At 42.1% G+C, this 18,124-nt stretch overlaps 2 long non-coding RNA genes across 2 annotated transcripts; one reads left to right on the top strand and one right to left on the bottom strand.

The window, feature by feature from the left end:
* Positions 1-480: 480 nt before the first annotated feature.
* Positions 481-2,125, bottom strand: LOC127341297 (uncharacterized). The gene is made up of 4 exons (XR_007875401.1): positions 1,838-2,125; positions 1,651-1,728; positions 1,235-1,537; positions 481-755 (listed from the first exon to the last, which is right to left on the bottom strand). It is a non-coding gene; the product is annotated as an uncharacterized lncRNA (long non-coding RNA).
* A 12,162-nt stretch (positions 2,126-14,287) lies between these two features.
* On the top strand, positions 14,288-16,745 carry LOC127341299 (uncharacterized). The gene is made up of 4 exons (XR_007875403.2): positions 14,288-14,555; positions 14,659-14,893; positions 15,504-15,557; positions 16,538-16,745. It is a non-coding gene; the product is annotated as an uncharacterized lncRNA (long non-coding RNA).
* Positions 16,746-18,124: the final 1,379 nt, after the last annotated feature.

The raw sequence follows: 18,124 nt of genomic DNA, 5'->3' as shown, positions 1-18,124 counted from the left end.
CCTGAAACTATATTTTTATTCCATCACATCTTATGTGCTTTTTCTTGGAGCGTCGGTTTGTTTTTGTTTTTGTTTTGTTTGAATAAAATGGCACTACAACAAAAAGAGCATGTAAGGACACCAAATTTATATGCTAAAGACGTTTAATTTCATCTCTACACGACCGTAGAGTCGCTATGTAAAGCGTCCTAGAAACGTCTCCTTATGCACCGTCTCAAGATATATAAAGACGCGATGGGCAGCGTGTTTACAGAAGGATGAGACGTTTTATAAAGCATCCCTATGATTATATAGACGTTTTGTATATGACCTTAAGCATTGTCTCTAGTCATGTTGAGCCGGTTTATTTCGTTTTAAACAACCGTGATACATTCTCGTTTTTAATATATTATTTAATTTTATTTGGCATAGCCGGTAATTACAACTTCAATCAATACTAATCTTTTAATTTATATTACGAACATAAAAAAAATCTGAAAGTACAAACATATATTTATTTCCTTGGACAAACTGTATTTTACAATCAAACAGTGGACTCATTACAAAAAGCTGAGCCTCGACAGGACAAAATCCTTTACATCCTACAAAATAAAACAGGAACTCGACCAGACAAAATCCCTTAGATCCTACATACTTTGTCGATGTAGTTGGAATCTATCTATGTAAACAACAGTATACAAGCTCTATCATAACAACTCTGTAGCGTTCCATTGTATTTTTGTTGTGTAGCTTCAAGATCATCGGAAACGGTCACCCTGCAGAGAAAGGTAAAATAAAATATTAATTGATTAACTAGAAAGCCTCACTAGTAAGTCTCAATTTTCAACAAGAAAAACCAATAAGAGAACTTTACAATGTCTTTCTGGAAACTCGTGAGTCTCACATTGTGAGACCTACTTGAAATTTACAATGTGAGACCTAGTTGAAATTTACAATATATATTCGAAGAGTAAATACTGTGTTGAAAATGCATGATCTTTTTCTGCAAACTCGTGAGTCATGAGAACTGAGAACTGTGGTACGCTACCTCGGATCAGTTTTAGATAGAGATAAGTTTATGGTTCCATAGACTGCTATCAAGCAACCAACACATCCGACACTGGCTAAGAAACATAATTTGGAAGATTCATAACCAAAATGAAACTGCATAGATGTTAAGTTATTCCCAACCTCAAGACCTCAACCTCGAAGCATTATCACAGATAGCACCACTAAAGTAGTTCATTAATAATACCAGAATTTTATCATCAGAGGCAGTATCCGCAACATAGGAGCATCATCTCTTCACTTTGATATTTGAGCTCCTTGTTTGCACAGTGCAGATCTACATGAGAAAATACTAAACAATATGCAGACATAATCTAAAATTTAGTGGTAGCATTTATAGTTCTATAAAAACAAAGAAGGGTGTGGTAGAAGTAGAACCATAGAACATGGGAGATTCAGTATGTGAAGCATGTCCATCTACATCGAACAGAATCTGATATCAATGAGAGATTGACAAATCTTGCTCAGGATTGGTACACTTCATCATCATCTAATCAATTGATGGACAACAAATTTAATCAAAAGGTTATAAAACAGCCTGTAATGCATCTAGCTGAGATTTTGAATTCGCGAGAGGGGATAAATCTTGTGGAGGTTTCATACCTTGCGCTATCATTTGCAAATTCGGACAGCAACAAAACTTCATAAAAACAGTAGTGTAATAGCCCAGCTTCCGGAAACCTGATGCCATATTGTAGCAGTTAACCCAAATCAGAGAAATTTCATGTTACTGAAATTACCAAACAACTTGTATGTATGTATATAGGATGGAAGGAAACGGCGATCAAACCTTTCTACGACGCCCGGTGTGATCCAGAAATACCACAGGCTGCACAATTAAGTGGTTTCTTCACGGAGGAGATGCGGAGTTGGTCGGTTGCAGAGCGACGTAAAGAGAAAGAGCGATGCCTCTAACCTGGGCGTCCGTGGGAAGAGAGACGGCGACGCCGACGGCGGTGACGGGGAGAGACGAGCAGCAGGGTGGGCGCCGTCGAAAGTCTCTGTAGATGGGCGGGCCAGAGGTCCAATCACGCGTGGATGGGAACCGGCGGCGGCATATGCTTTTTTCCTTCTCATATCTGATTGGGTACTTGTGTGTGGGAATTGGGAGTTGGCGTGAATCATGGAGTTGACTAGGGTTACCAGACGTGGTGTTGGGTTTTCTCAAAAAACAAAAATGGACAATGTGTAGAAACATGTGACGCCTTGTACAACGTCTCAAATAACGTCTTTACGCACTCATTCGGATTGAAACTAGAGACGAATGTGAAAGCATCATAGGTAGAACGTCCTTACGTGCTTATTTTCTTGTAGTGTGGATCCTAGCATTCACCTTATGGGAGAGAGACACGCTCCGCTGTAGCATATGGACAAGTATGTCCTTGGTTTCTACTCATAGTATTCATGGCGAAGTTTCTCCTTCGTTAAATTGTTATATGGTTGGAATTGGAAAATGATACATGTAGTAATTGCTATTAATGTCTTGGGTAATGTGATACTTGGCAATTGTTGTGCTCATGATTAAGCTCTTGCATCATATGCTTTGCACCCATTAATGAAGAAATACATAGAGCATGCTAAAATTTGGTTTGCATATTTGGTTTCTCTAAGGTCTAGATAATTTCTAGTATTGAGTTTGAACAACAAGGAAGACGGTGTAGAGTCTTATAATGTTTTCAATATGTCTTTTATGTGAGTTTTGCTGCACCGGTTCATCCTTGTGTTTGTTTCAAATAAACCTTGCTAGCCTAAACCTTGTATCGAGAGGGAATACTTCTCATGCATCCAAAATACTTGAGCCAACCACTATGCCATTTGTGTCCACCATACCTACCTACTACATGGTATTTTCCGCCATTCCAAAGTAAATTGCTTGAGTGCTACCTTTAAAATTCCATCATTCACCTTTGCAATATATAGCTCATGGGACAAATAGCTTAAAAACTATTGTGGTATTGAATATGTAATTATGCACTTTATCTCTTATTAAGTTGCTTGTTGTGCGATAACCATGTTCACTGGGGACGCCATCAACTATTCATTGTTGAATTTCATGTGAGTTGCTATGCATGTCCGTCTTGTCTGAAGTAAGAGAGATCTACCACCATATGGTTAAGCATGCATATGTTAGAGAAGAACATTGGGCCGCTAACTAAAGCCATGCTCCATGGTGGAAGTTTCAGTTTTGGACAACAATCCTCAAATCTCAAATGAGAAAATTATTAATTGTTGGTATATGCTTATGCATAAAAGAGGAGTCCATTATCTCGTTGTCTATGTTGTCCCGGTATGGATGTCTAAGTTGAAGAATAATCAATAGCGAGAAATCCAATGCGAGCTTTCTCCTTAGACCTTTGTACAAAGCGTCATAGAGGTACCCCTTTGTGACACTTGGTAAAAACAATGCATTGTGATGATCCGGTAGTCCAAGCTAATTAGGACAAGATGCGGGCACTATTAGTACACTATGCATGAGGCTTGCAACTTATAAGATATAATTTACATGATGCATATGCTTTATTACTACCGTTGACAAAATTGTTTCATGTTTTCAAAATCAAAGCTCTAGCACAAATATAGCAATCGATGTTTTTCCTCTATGGAGGACCATTCTTTTACTTTCAATGTTGAGTCAGTTCACCTATTTCTCTCCACCTCAAGAAGCAAACACTTGTGTGAACTGTGCATTGATTCCTACATACTTGCTTATTGCATCTATTATATTACTCTATGTTGACAATATCCATGAGATATACATGTTACAAGTTGAAAGCAACCGCTGAAACTTAATCTTCTTTTGTGTTGCTTCAATGCCTTTACTTTGAATTATTGCTTTATGAGTTAACTCTTATGCAAGACTTATTGATGCTTGTCTTGAAGTGCTATTCATGAAAAGTCTTTGCTATATGATTCACTTGTTTACTCATGTCATATACATTGTTTCGATCGCTGCATTCACTACATATGCTTTACAAATAGTATGATCAAGATTATGATGGCATGTCACTCCGTAAATTATCTCGTGTTATCGTTTTACCGCTCGGGACGAGCAGAACTAAGCTTGGGGATGCTGATACGTCTCCGACGTATCGATAATTTCTTATGTTCCATGCCACATTATTGATGTTATCTACATGTTTTATGCACACTTTATGTCATATTCGTGCATTTTCTGGAACTAACCTATTAACAAGATGCCGAAGTGCCAGTTGCCGTTTTCTGCTGTTTTTGGTTTCAGAAATCCTAGTAAGGAAATATTCTCGGAATTGGACGAAATCAAAGCCCAGGGGCCTATTTTCTCACGAAGCTTCCAGAAGTCCGAAGGACAGACGAAGAGGGGCCACGGAGGGGCCACACCCTAGGGCGGCGCGGCCCCCTTGGCCGCGCGGCCCTGTGGTGTGGGGCCCCCGTGCCGCCTCTTGACCTGCCCTTCCGCCTATAAAAAGTCTCCGTGACGAAACCCCCAGGACCGAGAGCCACGATACGGAAAACCTTCCAGAGACGCCGCCGCCGCCGATCCCATCTCGGGGGATCCAGAGATCGCCTCCGGCACCCTGCCGGAGAGGGGAATCATCTCCGGAGGACTCAACGCCGCCATGGTCGCCTCCGGTGTGATGTGTGAGTAGTCTACCCCTGGACTATGGGTCCATAGCAGTAGCTAGATGGTTGTCTTCTCCCCATTGTGCTATCATTGTCGGATCTTGTGAGCTGCCTAACATGATCAAGATCATCTATCTGTAATTCTATATGTTGCGTTTGTTGGGATCCGATGAATAGAGAATACTTGTTATGTTGATTATCAAAGTTATGCTATGTGTTGTTTATGATCTTGCATGCTCTCCGTTACTAGTAGATGCTCTGGCCAAGTAGATGCTTGTAACTCCAAGAGGGAGTACTTATGCTCGATAGTGGGTTCATGCCTCGCATTGACACCTGGGACAAAGTGATGTAAAGTTCTAAGGTTGTGTTGTGCTGTTGCCACTAGGGATAAAACATTAGTGCTATGTTCAAGGATGTAGTCACTAGTTACATTACGCACCATACTTAATGCAATTGTCTGTTGTTAGCAACTTAATACTGGAGGGGGTTCAGATGATAACCTGAAGGTGGACTTTTTAGGCATAGATGCAGTTGGATGACGGTCTATGTACTTTGTCGTAATGCCCAATTAAATCTCACTATACTCATCATGATATGTATGTGCATGGTCATGCTCTCTTTATTTGTCAATTGCCCAACTGTAATTTGTTCACCCAACATGTTGTTCGTCTTATGGGAGAGACACCTCTAGTGAACTGTGGACCCCGGTCCAATTCTCTTTACTGAAATACAATCTACTGCAATACTTGTTCTACTGTTTTCTGCAAACAATCATCTTCCACACAATACGGTTAACTCTTTGTTACAGCAAGCCGGTGAGATTGACAACCTCACTGTTTCGTTGGGGCAAAGTACTTTGGTTGTGTTGTGCAGGTTCCACGTTGGCGCCGGAATCACTGGTGTTGCGCCGCACTACATCTCGCCGCCATCAACCTTCAACGTGCTTCTTGACTCCTACTGGTCCGATTAAACCTTGGTTTCTTACTGAGGGAAACTTGCTGCTGTGCGCATCACACCTTCCTCTTGGGGTTCCCAACGGACGTGCCAACCACACGCATCAGACACCGCCACCGCCGTAGCAATTTGGGTTTGATCTTGATTGTTTGATAGGGGAAACTCTCCCGGTATCGATTTCTACTTGTTGTTGATGCTATTGAGTGAAACCATTGAACCAAGTTTATGTTCAGATTGTTATTCATCATCATATCACCTCTGATCATGTTCCGTATGATGTCTCGTGAGTAGTTCGTTTAGTTCTTGAGGACATGGGTGAAGTCTAAATGTTAGTAGTGAACTATGGTTGAGTAATATTCAATGGTGTGATATTTAAGTTGTGGTGTTATTCTTCTAGTGGTGTCATGTGAACGTCGACTACATGACACTTCACCATTTATGGGCCTAGGGGAATGCATCTTGTACTCGTTTGCCAATTGCGGGGTTGCCGGAGTGACAGAAACCTAAACCCCCGTTGGTATATCGATGCAGGAGGGATCGCAGGATCTCAGAGTTTAAGGCTGTGGTTAGATTTAATTCTTAATTACTTTCTTGTAGTTGCGGATGCTTGCAAGGGGTATAATCACAAGTATGTATTAGTCCTAGGAAGGGCGGTACATTAGCATAGGTTCACCCACACAACACTTATCACAACAATGAAGATTATTTAGCCGTATGTAGCGAAAGCACTAGACTAAAATCCCGTGTGTCCTCGAGAACGTTTGGTCATTATAAGTAAACAAACCGGCTTGTCCTTTGTGCTAAAAAGGATTGGGCCACTCGCTGCAATTATTACTCTCGCACTTTACATACTCGTACTTTATTCAACTGTTACATCAAAACCCCCTGAATACTTGTCTGTGAGCATTTACAGTGAATCCTTCATCGAAACTACTTGTCAACACCTTCTGCTCCTCGTTGGGATCGACATTCTTACTTATCGAAGGTACTACGATACACCCCCTATACTTGTGGGTCATCACTAAGAACGGAACCTTTCTTGAGAAAGAATTTCTCACTAAAGAAGTGACTGGAAGAAAAGTAGAACTCGATGAGATTGATGAATCTATACTCGTTGATCAGAGTAGCGCAGTACCGGAAGTTGTACCTGTACCGCCTACACCGGCAACAGAGGAAGCAAATGATAATGATCATGAAACTTCGAACGAGGAAACTACTGAACCTCGCAGATCGACAAGGGAACGTGCCACTCCTGATTGGTATGATCCTTGTCTAAATGTCATGATTGTAGATAACAATGATGAGGACCCTGCGACGTATGAAGAAGCGATGATGAGCCCAGATTCCAACAAATGGCAAGAAGCCATGAAATCCGAAATGGGATCCATGTATGATAACAAAGTATGGACTTTGGTAGACTTACCTGATAGTCGAAAGGCTGTCGAGAATAAATGGATCTTCAAGAGAAAAACAGATGCTGATGGTAATATTACTGTCTATAAAGCTCGACTTGTCGCAAAGGGTTTCCGACAAATTCAAGGAGTTGACTACGATGAGACTTTCTCACCTGTAGCGAAGCTAAAATCTGTGAGGATTTTGTTAGCAATAGCTGCATTTTTCGATTATGAGATTTGGCAGATGGATGTCAAAACGGCGTTCCTTAATGGAGACATTGAGGAAGAGTTGTATATGGTACAACCCAAAGGTTTTGTCGATCCTAAAAATGCTGACAAAGTATGCAAACTTCAGCGTTCAATCTATGGACTGAAGCAAGCATCAAGAAGTTGGAACCGACGCTTTGATAAGGTGATCAAAGACTTCGGGTTTATACAGTGTCATGGAGAGGCCTGTATTTACAAGAAAGTGAGTGGGAGCTCTGTAGCATTCCTGATATTATATGTAGATGACATATTATTGATCGGGAATGATATAGAACTATTAAGCAGTGTTAAGGGTTATTTGAATAATAGTTTTTCAATGAAAGACCTTGGTGAAGCATCATATATATTAGGCATCAAGATTTATAGAGATAGATCAAGACGCCTAATAGGGCTATCACAGAGTACATATCTGGACAAGATTCTAAAGAAGTTTAGAATGGACGAAAGTAAGAAAGGGTTCTTACCTATGTTACTGTGCAAGGTATTGAGTAAAACTCAAGGACCGGCTACGGCAGAAGAAAGAGAAAGGATAAGTAACATCCCCTATGCCTCGGCAGTAGGATCTATCATGTATGCCATGCTATGTACTAGACCGGATATAGCACATGCTGTTAGTTTGACTAGCAGATATCAAAGTGATCCAGGGATGGAACACTGGACAGCGGTCAAGAATATCCTAAAGTACTTGAAAAGAACTAAGGATATGTTTCTTTGTTATGGAGGTGACCAAGAGCTCGTTGTAAACGGTTACACCGATGCAAGTTGGAACACTGATCCTGATGACTCTAAGTCACAATCTGGGTACGTGTTTATATTGAATGGTGCTGCAGTAAGCTGGGCAAGCTCAAAGCAAAGGCACGGTGGCGAAGTCTTCAACAGAATCAGAGTACATAGCGGCTTCGTAGGCTTCATCGTAAGCGGTATGGATGAAGAGGTTCATTGTAGAGCTCGGTGTGGTTCCTAGTGCATTGGACCCATTAATCATTTACTGTGATAACATGGGTGCCATCGCCAATGCACAAGAGCCAAGGTCACACAAGAGGCTGAAGCATATCAAGCTGCGTTACCACTCGATTCGCGAGTACATCGAAGATGGAGAAGTAAAGATTTGCAAAGTACACACTGATCTGAATGTAGCAGATCCGTTGACTAAAGCTCTCCCTAGGGCAAAGCATGACCAACACCAGAATGCCATGGGTGTTAGGTATATTACAATGTAATCTAGATTATTGACTCTAGTGCAAGTGGGAGACTGAAGGAGATATGCCCTAGAGGCAATAATAAAGTGGTTATTATTTATATCTTTATGTTTATGATAAATGTTTATATATCATGCTAGAATTGTATTAACCGAAACATTAGTACATGTGTGATATGTAAACAAACAAGAATTCCCTAGTATGCCTCTTAAACTAGCTTGTTGATTAATGGATGATTAGTTTCATAATCATGAACATTGGATGTTATTAATAACAAGGTTATGTCATTGTGTGAATGATGTAATTGACACACCCAATTAAGCGTAGCATAAGATCTCGTCATTAAGTTATTTGCTATAAGCTTTCGATACATAGTTACCTAGTCCTTATGACCATGAGATCATGTAAATCACTTATACCGGAAAGGTACTTTGATTACACCAAACACCACTGCGTAAATGGGTGGCTATAAAGGTGGGATTAAGTATCCGGAAAGTATGAGTTGAGGCATATGGATCAACAGTGGGATTTGTCCATCCCGATGACGGATAGATATACTCTGGGCCCTCTCGGTGGAATGTCGTCTAATGTCTTGCAAGCATATGAATGAGTTCATAAGAGACCACATACCACGGTACGAGTAAAGAGTACTTGTCAGGAGACGAGGTTGAACAAGGTATAGAGTGATACCGAAGATCAAACCTCGGACAAGTAAAATATCGCGAGACAAAGGGAATTGGTAATATATGTGAATGGTTAATTCGATCACTAAAGTCATCATTGAATATGTGGGAGCCATTATGGATCTCCAGATCCCGCTATTGGTTATTGGTCGGAGTGAGTACTCAACCATGTCCGCATAATTCTCGAACCGTAGGGTGACACACTTAAAGTTGGATGTTGAAATGGTAGCACTTGAAATATGGAATGGAGTTCGAATATTTGTTCGGAGTCCCGGATGAGATCCCGGACATCACGAGGAGTTCCGGAATGGTCCGGAGAATAAGATTCATATATAGGATGTCATTTTATGTGAAATAAAATGTCGCGGAAGGTTCTATGGAAGGTTCTAGAAGGTTCTAGAAAAGTCCGGAAGAAACCACCAAGGAAGGTGGAGTCCACATGGGACTCCACCACCATGGCCGGCCAGCCCTAGATGGGGTGGAGTCCCAAGTGGACTCCACCATAGGGGGCCGGCCACCCCCCCACATGGGAGGTGGAAATCCCACCCTTTGGGTGGGAGTCCTAGTTGGGCTAGGTTTCACCTCTTATGGAAGGTTTTGGTTTCGGGTCTTATTCGAAGACTTGGACACCAACACTTGGGATCCACCTATATAATGAGGGGCCAAGGGAGGGGGCCGGCCACCCCAAGACCACAAGCTGGCCGCCCCCCATAGAGTGGCCGGCCACCCCTCCCAAACCCTAGCCAAGCTCCTCTCCTCCATATTGCCCGCATAGCTTAGCGAAGCTCCGCCGGACTTCTTCACTGCCACCGACACCACGCCGTCGTGCTGTCGGATTCAAGAGGAGCTACTACTTCCGCTGCCCGCTGGAACGGGGAGGTGGACGTCGTCTTCATCAACAACCGAACGTGTGACCGAGTACGGAGGTGCTGCCCGTTCGTGGCGCCGGAACCGATCGTGATCAAGATCTTCTACGCGCTTTTGCAAGCGGCAAGTGAACGTCTACCGCAGCAACAAGAGCCTCCTCTTGTAGGCTTTGGAATCTCTTCAAGGGTGAGACTCGATACCCCCTCGTTGCTACCGTCTTCTAGATTGCATCTTGGCTTGGATTGCGTGTTCGCGGTAGGAAAATTTTTGTTTTCTATGCAACGTTATCCTACATGAATAACAAGTTACTTCATGTATTGACTGAGACCGAGAAACTGAATGTGAGGCACTAAGCAAAATCGCCTACTTCTGGCTTCGCAAAACGGAATCAGACTGTGCATTAAAACGCAGATCCAAGCACCCAAGCAGGGTTAGGGAGGAGGAAAATAGACAGAAAGGTGCTTACTTCCGGGCTCGAGGAGGCCAGCAGAGCATCAGCAGCTCCCCTACAATTTTCGTATCTCAACAAGTGACCTGTAGTACACAATGAAACGGTATATGGCATGAATAACAAGTTACTTTTAAAGTACACAGCAGATGAACATCTGCAGCAACCATACCAAAGCAGCACAACAGTTTGAGAGAGTGGGACTACCTCGTCAAGCTACTTGATGGTGGTGCTGGCGAGCCTGTCCATGGAGGAGGTCCTGGTGATCCTCTGGGGGCGCGACATCAGCAGCACGCCGCTCGTCAGAGATATGGTGCAGAGATCCCGGCGCTGAGGTAGGTAGGTGGCAGCAACAGGTCGGGGTTGGCGTCCGAGAGCGCCTCTAGTGCCGGGCTCCGGGGCATATCATTGAGCTGCAAAACAGAAGCACGGGGATGAGCGGGTTGGCTGCTTGTGGATGCAAGAATGCTGCAAGGATTTAGGGTGGTATATGAAGAATGAAAGGTAGAGTTACGCCGAAGTTGACAAACCTCGACTTGACAACGTCACAATGATAAATGAAAGAGAACGGGACAAGAAGATGCAGTGCTCACCGATGGTTGTCGCGGTGTTGTAGGAGAGGTCCGAAGGTAGCGGAACCACATCACAGGCAGGATGGCCAAGGGGAACATATCCTGAGCAAAGTCGAATCAATTGAGATGTAATATAAAGTAAACTGGACATTTAAAAATTGGCAGTGCAGTAAATAAAAATCTTGATTTTTTTTTCTCATCACTAATTGCCGATTGATTCGGAAACTAAGCAGGCCCTTTGGCTTGGCCATAATCATCTCAAAAACAAAAAAAGCAGCGCAGTCCAAGGGTATCCGAGTTGCAGACCTTGGGACGGGGGCGTAGGCTCCGTTGGCCAAAGACAAGCAAGTCTTTACCTGGGCGAAATGGAATTGGCGCTGGCTGGGTTAATGCAGATCGGAGGGGGGCAGGGAGGAGCAGAAAAAATGGATCGAAAAGTTGGTTAGCTTTTTTATTTTTGTGAGATTGACTCAAGTGTGTCAGGATTATTCTCATGTGAATACCCATCTCAAGTCAAAAGAACAGTTGGTTTAGCATAGTTGACTTAGCTAAATCACTTCCTATAGACACTACCAAACCTATAGGTCTCCTTTAAAGGGTTTTAATCCTATGGTCAAAGCATTTGCTCGATACCCACTGTGGTGACCCAGCGTACCACTGCATGGTGTAGTACACAAGTCGTTGACATAACACAAGTGAAACACCTTTCCACTCATATTATATCTCTCAGAGTGGTACAACAGAAACATATGCGAGTCCAAGGTATGTCTATGGAAGTACACACGAGCTGTTTACATAAGATCAACACAACCTCCTACTTTACAGTGAGGTAAAACTTCAAATAAAGCTCCAGAAGAACGACTCGTAGTCTATCTTATTGCTAACTCAAGTTCAAGAGCTACTTGTCTTGCTATAGAAATCTAGCTACTTAGGTGCTAGGATTAGGGAAAGATTCCCTTCTATTACTAGTCTAAGTTTCCACTCTAGCTGATGCAGAAGTTGACTCCATTGACTTCTTTGATTGGATTCTTCATCTTGTTGCAGTTGACTCCTTCGTCTTCGAGTTCCATGGTAGTTTCTCCTTCGGTGCTTTGATCTAAGAAGGAGGTTCAAATGGGAGGGAATGAGTACGAGCGTACTCAGCAAGTTCATATTAGGAAATAGGTGTATCATGCACTAGCTACAGCCATAGACCAGAAAGTCATAGGCAAATGCAAGTTTTCATAAACATTTCTTCAAAAAGGTTTATTTTATTCTGAAAACTATGCCCGTCAGTCTTCACAGGTTGACCAAAACTTCATGGAGTTCCTTTCCTGTCGTTCGTCATAGTTCCCTTCCCGGAACAGGGAGTGACAGCCACAATTTGATACACTCTGCAGAGGTGCGTTACTTTTCCCACAAGAGATCCCACCCTTTTTGCCATCCGCAGGGACTTGCCCCCGTTCACACTTCCTTTGGTGTGAGGCCAGGTATAAAGATCCAAGCCCACACCGCCTTCTCCGCGACTGCAAACCCACCCTTTTGTCCACCCGTACACCCCCAGTAGACTTCTCCCGATAATACGGCTTTACTCACGGTGTACTTTGGACAATCCATCATAGACCGTAGAGCTCAACATCACTAATGGATGGGGATTTAAAAGGCTATCCCAACCTACGGCAGTGCCTCCAACACCCCGCAGCTCTACCAGTCCGTTGGCGTGCAGAAGGGAAAAGATACGGCTGGCTTCACTAGAGCCATTATAGATCTCATGGTTAACGCGGTTTGTACGGCGCTAGAATCACTGGACGGCATTGGTAGTTAATCCTAGGTTAATATAACCCTTGCAATGGAACCTCCACCATATCAACACATACCATGGTTCCATTGCCAGCCACATAGTCATCTTCATAGTTGGAAAGTAACATTTTATTTGCGATGCAGGAATGATAAGTATATAGCTTTGCATTAAACTAATAGAAAATACTCAAGTTGACATGAGCAAGGTGAACTTGCCTTTCTTGACTGCAAGATTATGCAGGCAAAAGCTTCGATATGTGATAACTCCAAATTCTGAAATACCATCATTGTCCGGTAAGGACAATGTTTAAAGAACTGGCAAAGATGCTATAATGCATAGTATGATATGCAATCGTCCCGAGCGTAACCTAACCTCGATGATTTAGGATGTATGAGTTGTAAAGATTTCTTTAGGGTTGATTGCACTTTTAGAATGGTTCTCAAACAAGGTTCTTATTAGGGTTTGGTTATATTAGCATCATATTCAAGTGATATAAGACATCATAACAATCATACACATAAAGAGTAGTGGTGGAATAATATATAAAGAATAGTTGTCAATTTTAGGTTCTACAGAACATGGTTGATGTTGACTTATACTATACTTCAAAAGAATAACTTTTGAAGAACATGTTAATTAAGAAATAATGAGTATTTCAAAGAAGAATTAGAGCTTTTGAGGTTTGATTGACATTTGTACTTCAAAAGAATATGAACTACTATACATAGGAGATATGGCTTTCTAGGGTTTACTATTGGATTCATTTAGTTCACTAATAGGAACTAGTTGGGTTCTTTAAGTAGAATGGGTCTATACATAGCAAGTATGGACAGGTTTATTGCTATAGTTTCTTCTAAGCATCATATCAAAGGATAATTATCAAGGTTTTGCTATGAGTTAGGGTTTACTATGACTTCACAATTGCTTCACTAAGCAATCTCTAATTGCTTCTAAACTAGATGGTTTATTACTTCTTTAATAGGGTTTAATTGAATAGGAGCATGGGATGTGAATTGCTACACAAGGTTGGTACTAGGTGTAACATCCCAAAATCCATGCATTTTCAAATTCATGCATTGCATCATAGCACCATGCCAAAGTTTCAGTTTTGATAAAGTTTAATCGTTTTTCTTGCACAAAAACCAAATTCTATTCTATTCTGCTAATAGACTATTAGCTCAAACGCATAAACTATATACGTTTATGCGACTTGTCGGACCGGAACGGTGCTCCATATTGTCCAGATAGTGTACTGGGTTTCTTTACAAATTTTTACAAATTTATTTCAGTAAAATCAGAATTCAAATCAAATTATACAAAAGAAATAAACTAGAAATAGAAGAAGAAAAAAAGGCCGGCCGGCCGGACCAGCCGAACGCGCGCGCGTGCGGGCCAAGCGGCCAAGGCCAGCAACAGCGTGGCAGGCAGCACGGCCACGTTGCTTCTCTTTTCCTTTCTAGCTCTTTTCTCTTCTTTCCTGCTGACAGCTAGGCCCCACGCCTATCATCTTCTATCTCCACGAATCAGTCTGTTCGTATACGGGACGAACTCTGCCTGCGGAACTGTCCACGAAAATCTCCGATTTCGGCTCAGATTTTAACCCCTTTGCCACGAAATTTTGCCTATAAATACCCCATATACTCCTCAATATATTGACCCCAAAAGCCCCAATTTTTGCGCCGCCAGGCTGCGCAAATTTCTCGCCGGAGATCCGATCTACAGCCACCATTGTTGGAGCTCGGAGGTTGATATCGCCGACGAATCCGACCATCTCTGCCCCTCCCTTTTGTTCTAAGTTCTTCCCCTCTCGGTACAACGTCGTTCTCACACTTTTTCCCCATCTGCAGAGCACTGGGACGCCGGTAATTCCTCGCCGGAGTTTTCGCCGGAGTTCACCATCGCCCGGAGCTCCATTCGCCCGTAGCTGCCACCCGAGAGAGAGGAACACGACGGAAAAGACACCACTGTGACCGCTGTTGTCCGCTGCATCTCGACGTCCACTTCGCCGCCGCCAAAAACCGTCGGAACCGTCGCCAAGTTCATCGTCTGAGCCGCCGTCGCCACCGTCATCCATTGATTCCGGTGAGCTCCCAGATTCAATCTGGACAGTCTATTCTTCTTCTAATCCGACGACCCAAAAGTGTGATCCGCGTGAAAGGGTATCAGCGAATCAGATCGCGCCACGTGTCGCTGTTTTAATGTCAAATAGAAATTTTCGTACGTAAAAGACAGGGGATATGCTAATCTTGTAAAAATCATAACTATTGTTCCGTAACTCGAAAAATTGCATACAATATACCGTTGGATTCATAAAATTGAGAGGAACACAGCAGTGCTGTTACTTTGTACTTTTCGGAAATTTATAGATTTTCAAATTTAAAACTAGTGTTTATAGTATTTTTGATATATTATAACCTTGGTAAATGCTTTTAAATAAATTCCAACGCCAAATGAAAGATAATGAAATTGTCTCTGTAGCAGTATGCCTATTTTGGATTTTCGAAAATTATTTCATACATAAACCACTGTTGCATTAACTATCTTAAGTGGAGATCCTACTGAATAAATAAATTGTTTTTAATGTACCATAGGAATCGAAATTTGTTTCCAGAGCATGCATGCATAATTTCATTGTCTAATTCCTCTGTTTGTAATGCCTTGTGATTTATTAAGTATTGTTTGCTTGCGTTAGATTGCCCGGAGTGCAACGATTGCGACTGCAACGATTGTCTGAACAACACCCAAGGCAAGTGTCACACACCGTTCTGTCCTATTATTTCTCTATGCACTTGGTAGTTATTTTCAGTAGCTATGTATGTGTAGGACTTGTTTTTAAATATATATATTGCTATGCAAAAACCTATCTAGGATAGCCATATGTTTCATGACATAATTCTTGTCGCCATCGTATTGTAGAATGCTTAGCCCTGCCATCTTAGATGCGTGGATTGGGAATCACGATGTGATTTGTTCCATTGGAAATATTGTTTTGATGTAATAAAACAACCTAAGATAATGAATCATCTGGGTGGAAGTGGTTTGCTTGGTTTTTGTTGAGTGGTTACACCGGAGCCATGCCTATGGCGGTCGCGTGTATCACACTTGTGGTTGGCCACCCAGAAACAAAGAGATTTGACAGGTTTCTGTTTTAGTAGCTTCCAGTACAACCACATGTCATATGGGCTCTGTCTCGACTAATTAAGTTATAGGACCATGGCCAGTCGTGTATCAGCAGGTAGTGAATTGTAGGTTGGGTATGATCCGAAGCGTGGTTCATGGTTCTATTTCCCAAAGGTCTCGTCTTAGCTTTCACCCGACCATTTGAGCAAATTGAGCATCATGGTAAAAGGGGCTGGCTAGGTCATGTGGGCAAAGTGTACATCCTCTCGAGAGTGTCAAACTAAGTACTTAGCCGTGTCCCCGGTTATGGACAATATGAGCAACTAGAGTCTGGAACTGTTTGGATTATCTCATCATTCCAATTTCTTAAATAAAACTTGATGGGTAACATGGGTTGACTTGTGATGATAGTTAGTGAGTTTTGAAGAAAATAAAATTGTTTCCAAAGTAGGAGAAATAAAGATTGCTTTTCTGCAAATGTGCCTAAACTCCACCTGCCAAATATGCACGTAGTTAGGCGCCATTTATATATCCACCAAAAGTGACATTTGCCAATACAATTCCAAATGTATTGACCCTGCGTGGCTGCAACGTTTTATGTTGCAGGTTACTCTGAGGACGAGTAAGGTATCGATATTAGGTCGCGAGCTTCCACTCAACATGTTCGCCTGTGGCGTGATGGAGCTCTTTGAATTTACTTGTTTTCCGCTTTGAACTCTGTTATTTGAGCTAGCCATGAGCTATGCAAGTTGTAATAAATATATTATGGATCATACGTTGTAATAAATGACGCATTTGCTATTCTGTTTATTCATCGAACTGTGTGTGCTAGCGAGTCGATCCAGGGACTAGCACATTATGCACAGAGATCCAATCCTTACCGGGTTGAATCGCTTCAGATGGTATCAGAGCATTGTGTTGACTGTAGGTTCGTGACCTTAGAAAATGGAGTAGATTAGGAAGACCATAGGAACTGAAAACCTATTTAAGTTTGTCTTATACCTTCCCGCTCTTCATTTCTCGTAATTCTTTATCTATCATTTTCTCACTCTCCTCTATTCAAAATAGTAGATGTTCATTACCCACTTTAGTCATGAGTCAAACCTCTGTTGAATTAATTAATTGAGAATGTGAACATGATGATGAGGATGGTGATGAAATCAAAGTTGGTGCAAACATCGAAGAAGAAGATGAACAAGATTACTCCGAGGAGGTGATCTAAATTATGTCTCATGATGAGGAAGACCTTCCGGAGGAGGACACTCCACCAGCAATGAACACTCGCCCGAAGAAGCGGCGCACGTTCATGAAGGCCTCGGTCTACGCCAACCTCTTCAAAGTTTAACTAGGATTTGCCACCATTAGTTCTTCGTTAGGAAATCGATATTCGTGATAGCTAGGATATTGACCATATCGTCTTGTGGTATGGCCAAAGTGTTGCTTAGGATCTGTTATTCTTTGATCTTCAAATTGTTAGGAATTTTCGTGAGAATTTATAATATTAAAGGTGTTTTTCATAAAGTATTGAATTGAAGAAGTGCAGTTTTCTGGATGTTGCTGTTTACCACGCAATTTTTCATGCTTTACTGGTAACTCTAAAAATCACGAAAAAATCAGGTTACGTGTGGAATTCGTTCATGTACATGCACAAAAATTGGCTAATTTTTCTGACGTATTTAAGTGCCTCTGTAAAATACGTTTTCACAGTAGTAAATTCTGGACAGATTATGTCTTTGTTATAGGGATGTCTTGTTTGATTGTTTTGTGATATGTTTGGTGTGATTGCTTGCTGCCATGTTTGTGCTTAGTATGGGTAGTCTTTTCCCTGTAGTTCTATCTATCTAAAACTCATCTATGCTACCCAAACAGATGCCGCCTCGACGTGAACGCACCGGCAACAACGACAACAACAACACTGAAATGCAGCAGATGTTGGCAGCACAGACACAGTTGATGCAAGTGATGACTCAGTTCATGGCGAACAACAACCAGAACCAGAACAACAATAATAACAACAATCCACCTCCACAAGTGGACATGCTCACAAGGTTTCTGAGGTTGAGGCCTGCCAAGTTCTCTAGTGCACCCGAGCCAATGATAGCTCTCGATTGGCTGCGTTCTGTGAGTAAGGATCTGGTAACTGTGGGATGTACGGATGAGGAGAAGGTGAGATTTGCTGCTCACTTGCTTGAA

Source organism: Lolium perenne, chromosome 3, assembly GCF_019359855.2.
Source record: "Lolium perenne isolate Kyuss_39 chromosome 3, Kyuss_2.0, whole genome shotgun sequence".
In the NCBI taxonomy this organism is placed as follows: Eukaryota; Viridiplantae; Streptophyta; class Magnoliopsida; order Poales; family Poaceae; genus Lolium; species Lolium perenne.
The sequence above is the reverse complement of the archived record's forward strand: the minus strand, read 5'-3'. Positions and strand labels throughout refer to the sequence as shown.